The following is a 14,842-nucleotide window of genomic DNA, read 5'->3' on the forward strand; positions in this document are numbered from 1 at the left end:
TGCAGGATGGACTTGGTGTTGCTAAAAGGTTAAGAACAGCAGCAGCTGGTGTGGGGGCGTAGTAACAGGGCAGGGGACAATGGGGAGGAGGGGAAACAGACAACAATCTAAATTATAAATCAAATACAAACAACTTACCTGCCGCCCGATGCTCTTTCTGTGTCCTTGCTGCTGCAAGCTCTGGATGTGATCTCCTTCCTCCCAGCGATTTCCTCGCCTCGGGCGGAAAGGGAAGGGCTTCTGCCCTAGAACACGAAACCAGTATTCCAGGATTGGCTGGTGCAACTAACCCAGCACTCATTATGAGGCTGAAGGTCTGCGGCTGCAATCCCTCAGCTGTTTCTCAGCCTTGGGATTGCAGGCTTTGAAGTACGCATGTGAGATTGGTCAGCTGTAGTCAGCCGGCCAATCTGAACTGCGCTCTGGCAGGGTGCTGCATTACTAGTGCAATTGCACTGATCAGCCCCGCCCCCTGACATCGCAGGTTGGCATTGTCCTGGGTAGGTTGTATAGAGTCCAGCTAACAAAGTTTAATATCTAACCTAAGGGTGCTTAGGAATGTAGAGGCTCCCTGAACGACTACTGCATTTGTCTAGTTTACGAAACATCAATGAGTTTATGAGTGTTTTGGCTGCACTGAATGCTATAAATGAGCATAATATGCACGTCAAGTATCTGAACACATGCCTCAGTCTTAGATGAAGGGGAACAGAAACAGGGTTTCTGCCTGATATGGTGAATTTCAAGGAGCTTGTTGTCTTTAGGAGGCCATTTTTTTTTTAGAGGAGTTGAGAATGAGTGATTGCAGTGCCATCTAATCCCGGATGAACGGACAGCAGTTTTAAATCCATGATTGGAGAGGAGGTGTAGAGGTTAGGAAGGAGAATAATATTTGATTATCTTCAGTATAGAGATAATATGAAGAACGGATCAAGAAGATAATGCCTCCTAGAAAGGTCGTGTATGCTGAGAAAAGAAGAGGGATAAAATGATAGCAGGTCGCATGTCAGAATATTGTAAACACCAATATTGCGTCCTTGATATAGTTTACACAAATATTGTTTCATTGGGTGTAGATGTTCCATTAGATTTTATGGTGCGATATTTTTCTAGGTATTACTTAGGACATAATATTTATGTAGGTTGATATACTGATAATAGTATTCTGGTATCCCAACACATAGCCTTGCCTGAAACCTAATGGAAGTGTGATTGATTAATAGATCCAGTGCCTATGTTAGAGCATCCAGCAAAACAGAAGGACCAGCACTGCACTGTTCCAGTAATACCTAGTGAGCCCAGAAAGTAGAGTAGAATAAAATGAGAGACAATATCAAAGGCATCCGAAAGGACCAAAGGTATGAGGGTGTAAAATAGTCATGTTCCATGAAACAAAGTGACGTGAAGGCAATTAAGTAAACATTTCAAATACTTAGGTGTTTAATTAGAGCTTGGCGGAATGCAGGACATTGTCCAAACATTAGTGTATGTAACATCCTCCCTATTCATAGTGGGTATACACTCTAAATGGAGCAGATGTTCAGAATCTGCCAAACTCTTTATAGCCCTCTAATGCCCTCCCACCCAAAATTCCCTTCTTCTACATACCCAACCCCCCATCTATGAGGAAAACAAAAAACCCTATAGGAATAAGTTCCTTTTTCATCAGCGGGCATTGACAAACTACCGTCAATTACCATTTACAATTTCGAAACTCTACATTCTGGGCACTAGATCGAAACTAGGATACAAGATACAGCAAATATGACTGGCTCCAAATCTCTCATTTGGCAAAACACAACTGCATCCAATAAACTGAATTCTGAAATCCCTAAGTAGCAAAAGTAGCTGGGACGATTCCCTTGTCCACCTTTGTTTTTGACAAAAAATAAGAAAGTGCTTCATATATTCAATACTATCTTCACTGTAATCATAAATTACTGACCGATGATTCACGTTATTCTCTTAGTAAATGCACAGAGAGAAAGTATTCCCAAACAAAATTAGTTTTAATCTTAAAGTAAGGCCTACTCTTGCTTCTCTCAAGGTCTCTATCACAAATTTTAACCTCCACCTGCTCCCAAAAACTTTCACATACCAACCTTTGGTCAGGTGTGGTAATGTAATCCAGGTTCTCCAGGGAAAGTTTAGACAGAGTACTTAGCAGAGATTATTAACCACACAAGGTTCCCTCTCTTCAGACTAGACCTCTCTGTGCACCATCCCAAAAGGATTTATTCTGCAGCCTTATACAAAACAGAAGGAGGCTAAGTTGTTTCTTCATGCGCGTACTTACTTTCTGAGCCCAAACAAAAATGCATAGTACAAGTTCAAGTAGGGACTGTCATTGACAGTGCTGTAACCTATTTAAACCCCCAAAAAAATCAGTCCAAAAAGAGCATAGGCTAAGGATTTACTATATGTACAGATTGAGCAGCAGTGACAACACAAACCTAAATCACATGGGCAACCAACCAAATGCCATGACAATGCTGTTATGATCTTGAACTGCAGATGTTTCCTCACCCAGTCACCACCTATGGAGATAGTCAAACTGCTGTACTTGTTATGATTGGATCTATATTAAGAAAAATTGTATAATACAGTGTAAGAACGTAAGCTATAGGCAAACTATTAATTGGGGCAGATGATACTCCACTGCTTATACTAAAGTCACTAAACTGGTTGGGCCAGGCAAAGGCTTCAGTAATTTAAATCTGAGCTCAACCACTGGTATCTATGGTAGAGGATAGACAGGCTTATTTAGAGAAAATGTGGAAAGTATTAGACATACTAAACAGTTAAAATGTCCACAAAAAACAAATTAAATATTGAATTTATAAAAACAGAGAAAATATAATTAGCAAAACGACACCAAAACAACCAAAATCCAATACGGTAACCTGAGATATGATTTTTAAAAAAAGATTTAAGACAAAAAGTTCCAATTAAAAGTAAAAAGCCAAACAATATCACAGGTCATGGATGAACAGGATGTATACACATTTTCTGGGGGAAACAGAACCGACAGCACCGTCAGAACCAATCATGCCGTTACAACTCAAGTGTTACCACACTTGCCTTTAACATGCATATACCTTTCCCAAACATATTCCTTTACCATGCAATATGTTTACAACAATTTTCATTGCAAAGGCTGTACAGGCATATGCGTGGTAAAGGCAGTCTGCACTCTAGACTTGGAGCAAATGGGTGGGGGGGGGTGGTGGGAGGCATTGGAAACTTCATGCCCAGACTTCCTACTTCCTTCCTTCCTGTCCGTGCCTTGGGGAGTATTTTTGGGACAGGATTGGGGTAATTTTTGGCTCAGTGCGGGGGGCTGAGGTGGTCTTAGGGCTGGGATCGGGGTATTTTTTTGTGCTGGGGAGCGGTTTTAGGGCTCAGGGCAGGGATCTGGGGTGTTTTAAGGGATGGTGTTGGGGTGGTTTTCAGGGCAGGGGGATGGTTTTTCCGGCTCAGGACTTTACCTTTACTATGTATATGCCTTTACCAATCATGACTTTACAATGAAATGCTTTGTAAAGGCATGTGTGGTAAAGGCATCCATGGTAAAGATGCGGTCATGGTAAATACTGCGCTGTTAAGACATGCAAAGTAATTGCATGCATAGTTCCATCATACAACCGTTTTCAGGCATAGCAAAGGGTTGTGAGGTTAGATATGCCAAGCAGGTTCATCCTGCTCAAAGATTTTACCTGAGGTCTCGGAAATGGAAGTCAAAATCCTTCAGTGAGGCATGGCTGCATACTGTATCCGAGGAAGTCTTCTAGAAACCAGATAGCTATTGGACAAGGCCCCACTGAAGCCACTGGGTTTAGCAGTAAAATCTCCGAAATGGAAAAATTCAAACTTCAAGCCAAGAGAGGTTCACCTTTCGGCTGGATACTGTTTGTGCCTGCGCCCAGTCAAGATTTCTTCGTACGCACTTAGTCTCCTTTTTTAAGCTAAGAATCCTCCAGTGACTGTAGATGCATGGTCACATGAAAGTCAAATAAGTTTGCAGTGAGGCTCTGCTGAACAAGTTTTTTGAGTGGCAAAAAGCTGAAAGAGGGACGAGCAAATGGCATTAGTAGGTACCGTCCATATCCAGTTGCATCTGGGCAGGTGGGCGTGTCATTCAAATGGCCTCTTGCAGATTGTTGTGTCCCTGAAGCCACACAGGAAGTCAACTAGTGGACCCCTGGAGTCCACTAGCTAGTCCAGCCCGCTAAGTCTCCACACAAGTCTCAAGCAGCAGGTGCTGTCCTTCTTCTGTGATTTCACAGGTCCAGAAACTGTTCTGAGGAGATGTGAGTGAGGTACCTGTGATGAAGCAAAGCTTCGCATATTTTGCGGCTTGCCGAAGTCAAGAACCTCGTTTATGTGTAATAAGGTAACAAAACGTATGTTTTACTAACATTTATTTTTGTTTAGGCAAAGTTCCCGAAGCTTGCCTATGTGTATTTCTAATGAATTTAATCCGTGTTCTTTAATATGGCCGCCGCTTGTATTTTAGTTACTGCGCATGCGTCAGCCACACTCACGTGTCCTGACGCGTCTGCAGAAGTGGAGGGAAAGTTATGCGCATGCGTAATTCATAGCTGTGCTTATCATGTGGTACTGCTCGTGCCACTGCTCTTGTGATTGTGTCAATGTAGCTAACATTTAATGCAATAGTTTTATTTCTTGATGATGAGTTAAAAGTACAAACCCTATGATGTATTTTCATAATGACATTATTATGTATTAATTTGTTTTCGCTTACTTTTCATGTACCGCGGGGAATGGGGGTCCAAACTGATTGGGAGCCATATTGACGGTCTCTTCTGCGCATGACCAGGGAGCATTGAAAGGTGGCCACTTTGGACAGTGGAACTCAGCCAGCTGGCAGCCACAGTCAAGATGCGCCTGGGAAAGCCACCTCTGCGCTACGAGAACGGCGAATGTTGCTCCTCATGTGTTACAATGTTAATTTTCACTCGTATTTCTGCACAGTTCTCATGAGAACCCCAATCTCTCTAGGCGGTACCCAAGTATGTTAATGAAGGCTTCAAATCTTGTATTGTGATTGGTGTGTTACCCAAATCCTACCTTAGGACCAATCGAAATTGAGGGATTCTGACACTTTGCAACATTGGGGGGTGGTACACTGTCCCCAAACTGTATATCTACCCTGGGTTCACCTAGTGAACCGTCCGACTTGTCTGGTTTAGCTGACCTGTCACTGACCCAACGCACTCAATAGGTGACTGAAGATACAGAGCGCTGCGAAGCACTCTGTCCGAATTTGACCATAGACTAAGGTTCTACTGAACCTTAAAGTGCTGGCAAAGCACTTAGCTGGGAGTTTGCTGACCCAATCGGGGTCTTGATCGATAGCTGCAGAGCGGGTGGAGCGCAGGCGTTGCTTCCGAACTGTGGGTTCCGGTCCTGTCCTGAAGAGGGTCCTGTCCTGAGGGTTTGCTGTCCTGTCCTGAGGGTCCTGTCCTGATTCCTATTCCGAGGGTATCCTGTCCTGTCCTGGGTGTCCATTCTGCACCTGCTGTCCTTTGAGGGATATCCTTCCTTGAGGGTTTCCTGTCCTTAACTGACCCGTGGCCAGGGTTTGGTTTCCACACCTTTCTAGGTAAATATTGCTCTGAAAACTCTTTAAATCTTGCACCTTCTAAATTTCTGACTTTTGCTTTAATAAAGTTCATCATTGCATATGTTATATTTTCCATGCCTTTCCGCAACTATTGAAAGTCAATTACATATTTTTCCATAAGTTTGTTCCTATGTCTTCTCACTTGTTAGAAATTATATTTTGCATTGCAGTCTGTAATTTTATGATATGGTCTAGAACTTCATTGCCTAGATTGTTCAAAGGCCCATTCACCTTAAGTGAAGCGTGCTACTCTTTATAGGCCCTCCCATAGTTATTCATGCATAAAATGTCCATGCTTAAACATTTCTGAGATTTTATAATATTTCCCATCTGCATTTCATATTACATTTGAATGATTACCCTGTCATTATTTCTTTATGCCTATGTGATTTACGTTATCTTGGTTATTGATTGCCTTATTTTACTGTACCTCATGCAAGAAAATATTGAATTTAGATAAACATTTTAAAACTTCCAGTTGTCCGTGGTCATTTAAACAGTATTTGAATGTTATTGGTTGGGTTTGTATTTTGCTGCCTTTCTTTTACAGCTAGCTCCCTGATTCATTGTGGTCATTAGGTACCCGCATCGGTGGATGGTAAGTCGGGTGTACTGAAAATTATTAGCAGGGAACACACACACACAACTTGGTAGAGCTCGTGAAGTCACCTGATCGATGTATATGGTGATTTGAAAAGTATATGGGCCCTGAAGCCGGAAACGGCGAAAACTATTGGTCGGGTGGCCTCGCGCGCTCGATCAGTTTTCTGGTAGCTAGAGGATGGTTAGGGACTAGTTGAGAGTAAGGCAGGGATTAGTTGGACTAGTTGAGTCGGAAGCTGCTATTATATTGATGCTGCTAGAAGAGCGGCTGTTCTAAGAGACCTGATCATTCTCTTGTGAATACGCTGCTGAAACTCATGAATTTTTGCATTGTTTTTATTCTTGTTCTTATATTGCTATATGTACTAATCCATGCATTTGTAAACCGTATCGTTTCGTGTTGTCCGAACTCCCCGGGGAATTGAAAGGGCAAGTGGTGAATAGAATCCATTGTCCTGAGGTCACAGGTTCGAGGAAAGTTAGGTGCAGGTTAGGATAACCGGGAAGCACTAACTAGGGTTTTCTGAATACATGTGTGAATAAATGACAGTAACGGGGTTCATTGGCAAAATTCCCATAGTGGCGTAACCTAGTAAGGGTCACATCGGAAGAGTAGCAGGTTCCTCGGAGCTAGCGTGAAAGCAGAGGGGTCCGCTGAGAAACCTTAAGCTCGGAATATATCCCGGAAAGAAGTGGATGAGTTTAGGGGAATAACAGGTTCACCGATGCTAGAGTGAAGGGTAGGCGGAAGAGATCTGCCCGCAGCGAGTGAAAAGTAAATGGAAGTAGTTTACTTGCAGTAAAACAATTCTTTCTCTGTCTAGACACTTGAGCACTGTGGCGAATGTGTATTTGTTGTAAAATAACCAAGCACTGAGCACTTTAAAAGAAAGAAAGTTTCCGTTACCTTGTGAAGGGAGGGAGTCAGTCGCGAAGCGCCTCTGACGTCACTCTGTGCCGCGCTGGGATTGGTAGAAGCAGCGGGCGGGTAGCGGAGCTGGAATTGTAAAGGAGGGGTGAGCGCCGGAGCGTGGGAACTGTCTCACGAAGGGGCCGCGCACCCATTGGCGGAGCTTATTTAGTGTCGCACACCCATTGGTTGCACGAATTTCTGAAGCGCGTTCTGATTGGAGGTAGTTTGTAAACAAAGTTTACCGCAGAAGTTGTATGTGGCACTCGCAGACTACAGGAACTCGACCTGATCCAAGGCACCTAGGGTTTGAAAGGGATCAGTGGAAGACTAATAGATACGATATTATGTACGGAACAAAGAGAAAAATGTCACTTATAAGTAAGGTGAAAAATTATTTTAAAACGGACAAACCGATTAAATCTAGGGAAGGTGTTCTTGTCCCACCACCTAATACTCCTGCCTCATTCATGATGTTTGACCGAGGGTACAATACCTGTGTGTGGCTGGAGAATTGGGTGAAATACACGAAAGATGACGGAGTATTGGCTTTTCCGTTAGATGGTACCTTCAATGGTAGGATCCTATTTAATTTAAGGACTCGGATGAACGAATTGCATCCCAGACCGAGACTAACGCAGTATGAGGCATTAGAGGAATGGGAGATTGAGGCTTTTGAAAGAGAAAGACCCCGAATGGACAAGGGTTTGACCAAGTGGTACCCCAGGCAGAAACAGGAGTCCAGGGATAAAAGGATGAAACAGTGGAGGCAGAGCATGATTGTTGAGGGTCTGTTTCCCATGATGCCGGCATGTCATAACATTGGAGCGGGTGAGAAAAGTACTGAAAAATGTAAGCATTGGGGGGCCCTGGGGGAATCAGATGATGAACTAATAGATGACATCTGTACCAGAAGTCCGCCACCTTACAATGAGGGAACCCGACCTTCCAGTGTAGGAGATGTTCCCCGACGCCACTTCCTAAAGGAAGAAGACAGGTCCCTGGGACTGGGAGGGGGTGGTCAAGTATTGCCCTATCCTGAAAAACCCGAACCGACGGAAACAAGGGATATATATCCCAAAGTGCCCGCGAGCCAGGAAGAAAAATATTCACGTACGAAAATCTTTTTTCCCAGACCCTTGTATGAAAGCGAAGAGAAACCATCGAATTCAGGACTGCCTTTTGTTCAACCTCCATATGGGGAAGAGCGCAGGTCCTTTAATACTGGAACTTTATTCCCGAAACCAAATTATGGGGGAGGACCAAGTGAAACGCATCCTACTGCCCCGAGTTTTACTCCTCCGTTGACCCCACAGATATTACATGACACAACTTTAAGAAGGGTACTAGTGGAAAAGGAACAAGAGGCTCTAGCTAGACAAAGGACAGAAATAATTCAGAAAATTTCCCAGTTAAATACCAGTCCTGAGGCATTGACTATTCCAGTAACTATTGGACCGGTGGTCCCGTTATACGGAAATGGTCAGGGAAATCCGATTACTCCAGTTATGACCCCAGTCATGGCAACCCCGAGACAGGAACCGATCATCATAGATGATCAGTCCAGTGAGTGCGAGTCTGAAGTTGCGTTCTTGGAATTGCCAAACAAACAGACTGGAAAGGGAATACAGCAGAGGCATAACCCTTTTAATACAAAAGAAATTAAATTAGAGACAGCAACAGGTACTAGGAATGTCTCTCTGGTAACTCCGGATGAAATTGAGAGTTGGAGTCGTGAATTAGAGAAGCAGACTCCGCAAACAAAACCTTTAGACCTCTACAAGCTGAGGGTCGAAATAGAAGAATTAATGGCAGGAAATGTGGGGTTGGATCGATTGAATACCTACTCTGAAGAAGAATTGTCGTTCATATGTAAAAGCTTTACAAGGAACACCAGAGTGCTCCACGAAAAACTGACCGAAACAGCAGTTAGTATGGGGGTAGATATCTCAAAATCCAAGCCCTTACAGAAACCGTACAGAGCAGACTTCTCAGACAAAGATATAGAACACCTGAATGTGGCAGGGAAGAAGTTGCAGATTAAAGAATTAATGGGGGTACTGCAGAAATGGGGAGATGTGGAAAGATGGAGAAGCAGGTGGGCGAAAAAGAGAGAAGAGGTTCGCTCCCGACAAGTGACTCCTGAGTTTGCTTTAAGAGAGGTAGAAAAACCTGAGCAGTTATGCCCCATGCGCGAAGTTCCAGGAGGGAAATATGTGCATGTCCCCTGGTCTAGGCAGGATATTGTGTCCTTCACGAACGATTTTCCAAAGTTACGAGAGAAACCAGTTGACTGGTACAGGCAGGTGGAAAGGTTCGTGAAGGTACAGAAATGTCTGTGGAAAGACCTGGATGGGTTTTTCGACATTGTGGTTCCAGTAGATTTATGGACCCAGTGTAAAATAAACATAGACTGGCCGAGTGAGGAGTACCCAAGAAATAAAGAAACAGGGGAGCCATCAAAGGATGTCATGCGAAAATATGAGCAGGTAATTCAGCACTTGAAAGAAAAGGTGCCCGCAAAGGAAACTGATTGGACAAAAATAGATAGAACAACACAGGAAAGGGACGAGACAGTGCACTCCTTCTATGAGAGGTTATTGCAGGTATTTAAAACATACAGTGGTATTGATAACATCGACCTGAAGGATATGACGCACTTTATTTACAGGTTTGTAAATGGTTTAAGACCTGAAATTTGTCAGTGGATAAAAGATAATAAAATCTGTTGGCATACTAAGAAAACGGATGAGGTCCTGCGGTACGCTAAGTACTGCGAGGATGAGATGGCAGAAAAGAAAAAGGCCCTCAAGGAAAAGGTGATGTGGGCTCAGGTGAAGCTCGCAGAACAGCAGGAAAAACAATTGAGTAACATGGTTAAAAATGCTGAGAACAAAGGTCCTGGGGGAGGGGGTGGAGGAAAGCCCCGGCCCAAATTTAGCAGGGAAGAGGCTATGAAAAAATTTCCCTGCCATCAGTGCGGCGAAATTGGACACTGGCGAAACGAGTGTCCCCAATTAGTAGATATTAATGAAAAAACTCCTGATTTAACTCCACAGACGCAGAAAGAAAGACCAAGAAAGACTCAACCCCAGGTAAAAACAGTTCAGGTGCCTCGAGCACCCAAGCAGGTATACAGGGGAAGACAGGCAGAAGATGAAGAGATAGAGGTTTGGGAAAGCGGGGAGAACAGAAATACAGCAACTTCGCAGTATCTGCTAAATGATACCTTCCTTTGTAATGATCAGGACTGACGGGGCCTGAGAGGGGAGGACGAGGAGTGCGTACTTGGCGCTTCCTTGCCGGTAGACCAGTCTGGACCATATATTGAAGGAAAGGTTGACGGAAATGATGTCACCTTTCTGTTGGACACTGGCGCTACCCGTTCTACTGTAAGAACAGTGGACGTTCCAAACCTACCCCTCTCGGGAGAAAATATCCAAGTAGTGGGTGTATCTAATCAATTGATTAGTACTCCTGTTACCGAACCAATGGAGATTTCAATTGGAAATTTTAAACAGATGCATAGATTTGTCGTCTGTGACACCAGTCCAGTGAATCTACTGGGTCGTGATTTGCTGTGCAAAATGAACTGTACCATCTTTTGCACACCAAAAGGTGTTGAAATACAGACCCCAGATGAAGATGGCATTTATAAATTATTGTTACTTAGACCTGACTCAGAAATTAAAAGATTGACCCTGCAGGACTTGCCCCAAGAACTCCAGGAAGCCGTAAAGCCAGAGGTGTGGGATTTCACTGGAAAAGATGTGGGTTTGATGAAAGATGTGGACCCCATACAGATAGCCATCAAGGACAATGCAGTATATCCTAACACTAGGCCCTACCGAATGAATGCTGAAGTGAAAGCAGGTGTCACTCTAGAAATACAAAAATTATTAGAAGGAGACATCATACAGGAAGTGATGAGCAGCCCATGCAACTCACCGATTATGGGCATCAAAAAGCCTAGTGGCAAGTATAGGGTAGTGCAGGACCTGAGAAAGGTTAACAAAATTGTAGTTCCTTGCTGCCCTATTGTCCCAAACCCTGCAGTGATATTGTACCAGATTCCTTGGGATGCTGAATGGTTCACTGTGATTGATTTATGTCATGCATTCTTTTCGATACCCCTGCACCCCGACAGCAAATTTCTTTTCTCATTTGCCTTCGAAGGTCACGTGTATTGTTGGAACCCGGTCCCTCAAGGGTATACAGAGAGCCCCTCTATCTTTAATCAGATCTTGAAAAAATGTCTAGAGACTTTGACCTTACCTGGGAACTCTGTGTTAGTGCAGTACATAGACGACCTTCTACTGGCGTCTAAAAGTCACAGGGACTGTGTAGTTGACACCATTGCCCTCCTAATTCATCTGTGTGAGAAAGGGCATAAAGTGGCCCCTGACAAACTACAGTTCTGTGCGAAATCAGTAAAATATCTAGGACACCAGATAGAAAAGGGTGTCAGAAAAGTCACATCAGAAAGAGTGAGAATAATTCAAAAGATGCAGTTGCCCCGTACTCAAAAAGATGTCAGAATGTTCCTGGGTGTATTAGGGTACTGCAGGCAGTGGATTCTGGGATTTGCAGCCTTAGCCAGGCCCTTGATAAAAATGACCACGAGAGGAATGCCAGATGTTGTAGAGTGGGACGATGAAAGTCTAATGGCTTTCACAAGACTGAAAAACTGTCTGTGTACGGCCCCTGCGTTGGGAATGCCAGATTATTCCAAAGAGTTTGCCCTATTCTGTGACACTCGCGATAATTGCGCATTGTCAGTCCTGACTCAAGAACATGGCACGACCAGAAGGCCTGTGGCCTATTTCTCTGCCACTTTGGACCCAGTAGCTGCTGGGTTACCAGGCTGTCTGAAAGCAGTAGCTGCTACCTGTGCAAGTTTGGAACAGAGTGAGTCCATTGTCATGGGACATCCTGTGACCGTGTATGTTTCACATGGAGTGGTAATTCTATTGACCAGAACTAAAACACAGTATCTCACCCCTAGTCGGCTGACTAAATACGAGAGGATTCTTGTGGGTGCAGCAAATGTAAGCATTGTTAGGTGCGGTATTCTGAACCCTGCCACCTTACTCCCCGACCCCTTGGAAATAGAAGGTGGGGATGATGATGAACATGATTGTATTGACCTGACAGAGTTCAGTACTAAACCACGCCCAGACATAAAAGAAACGCCATTGCCTGAACATGATAAAGAACTATTTGTGGATGGTTCCTGTCTAAGACATGAACTAGGAGGCTTGAGTGCTGCTTACGCAGTAGTCTCTTTTACAAAAATTGAAGAAGCAGGTTACTTATATAACATCAAGTCTGCACAAGTAGCCGAATTGATAGCTATGATAAAAGCTTGCAAAATTGGGAAGGACTTACGCATAACAGTGTATACTGACAGTCAGTACTGTTATGGAGTTGTGCATGACTTTGGCCAATTGTGGCTGCAGAGAGAATTCATGACTTCCTCAGGTACTCCCATTCGGAATGCAAAGGTTGTTCATGACCTTTTAGAGGCCATCCAGTTGCCCAAAGAACTGGCAGTGGTAAAATGTGCTGCTCATCAAAGGAGCATGGACAAAGTATCACTGGGAAACGATTATGCTGATCGAGTGGCCCAATGGTGTGCCAAAGATCGTTATATTGTAAATCCAAAACGAGGGGGGCCAGGAACCAGCTGCCAGCTTCAGGTGTTTGAAGAAGTGCCTACGTGGGATGAAGTGAGAGAGTGGCAGGAATCGGCTCCTTGGCAAGAAAGAGAGAAATGGAAGGAGGATGGGTGTAGACCGAGACGTGTGGATGGTGTGATTTTGGGCCCAACTGGTATGCCTGTGTTACCCCGACACTTGCTTGGCACAATGGCAAGATTAATACATGAAGGATCACACATTGGTAGGGATGCCATGATTCTGGTATTTCAACAGACTTGGTACAGTAAGAAATTCAGGAAGGTAGCAGAGTCCCTCTGCCAGAGGTGCCTGTCATGTCAGCAGATGAACCCAGGCAAGAGGACAATGGTTGAACTGAGCAAAATTGGGAGATCAGGGGGTCCCTTCGTAAGGATACAGATTGATTTCATCACCATGCCCCGTTGTGAAGGGAAGCGATATGTCCTTGTCATTGTTTGCATATTTTCAAAATGGGTAGAAGCTTACCCTACTTCCCAAAGTGACGCACTGACAGTAGCGAAGTGTTTACTAAAAGAACTAATACCTAGATTCGGGGTGCCATTCATTATTGAATCAGATAAGGGTGGACATTTCCAGAATGACATACTGGCTGAACTCTGTAAGGCCTTTGGAATAAGGCAGAAACTTCATTGTGCATACCACCCAGAGGCTTCTGGAATAGTGGAACAAGTAAATGGAACTATCAAAAACAGACTAGCAAAGCTGACTGATGCAACTGGCATGACCTGGGTGAAGGCCCTGCCCCTGGTCCTGATGGGACTGAGAAGTGTTCCTGACCGCAAGACAGGCCTAAGTCCCCATGAAATCATTATGGGAAGAGTGATGAGACAAGCATGGGTGCCAGGAAGCAAACTGTTGAGTATTACTGATGATTTAGTGCTTGAATACTGCAGAAGATTGGGTGACCAAGTGCGTTCTATCTCTCGCCAGATTGGAGACGACGGCATCCTCAATCCAACGACTCCTCTCCACAGCTTGGTTCCAGGAGACTGGGTCAAAATAAAGAAGCACACTCGATCTAATTGTCTGGCACCAAGGTGGGGAAAGAAACGCCAAGTAATCCTGGTAACAACAACTGCAGTGAAGGTCGCAGGTGTTCCCCAGTGGATCCACGCTGGACACACTCAGAAGGTATTACCAGACAAAGAATTTGCAGAAGAGGGGCAACCAGCAGAGGACCCTGCAGGAGCCGGTCCAGAAGCAGCTGACAACGAGCAGCCCAGCACCAGTCAGGTTGCAGGAACAGCAGACGTTGGCCCAGGAGTAGTTGACTACGAACTGCCAAGAAACCAGCCTGCGGAAGAGGTCCAGGAAACTGAGCCAGGAGTAGCTGAAGACGAGCTGCCAAGCATATGGCCAGAAGAATGGATACCGATGATTGATCTGACCGAAGATCCTATCAGAACAAGAGAACGACTTAGTGAAGGTAGAGAGTGGACTAGTCAGGAAAAGCAAGGCACAGGCGAAGAACCTCAGCCGCTTGAGATTCACATCAAAACTGAGGAAGGAGAAGGTCAGACAGGGACAGAGCAGGTGTTCGATACACCACCGCTAACACCTGATGCAGATAAGGGAGAGACTAGAAATAGAGTGATAGTTCGAGCAGAAGAAAATCAAGAGATCGAAGTGCTTGAACAGGATCAGAGAGGGTTAAAAGAACGGGTTCAGGAAACAGAAACAGAAACAGAGACAATCGAAAGCCAAAAACAAAATATTCCTGAACAAGGCCAGATTAGCAACCAGGCAGAAGAATTTGATGCTAGCCCTGGAACTAGCCAGATAGGGAAAGTAGGAGAAGAAAGTGGAGAAGAATTACCACAAGATAAAGAGAACAAGAGAATAAGAAAAGAAAGTGAAGTCCAAGTACCGACTAAGAGACTAAAGAAAAGAAACAACCTTGAGCCTAGGTTTGTAAAAAGATTGAGACTAAGGATAAAGACAGTGGAAGAAAAACTTGCAGAGGCAAGAAGAAGTGCTCGGATA

Source organism: Lissotriton helveticus, chromosome 4_1, assembly GCF_964261635.1.
Source record: "Lissotriton helveticus chromosome 4_1, aLisHel1.1, whole genome shotgun sequence".
Lineage (NCBI taxonomy): Eukaryota > Metazoa > Chordata > Amphibia > Caudata > Salamandridae > Lissotriton > Lissotriton helveticus.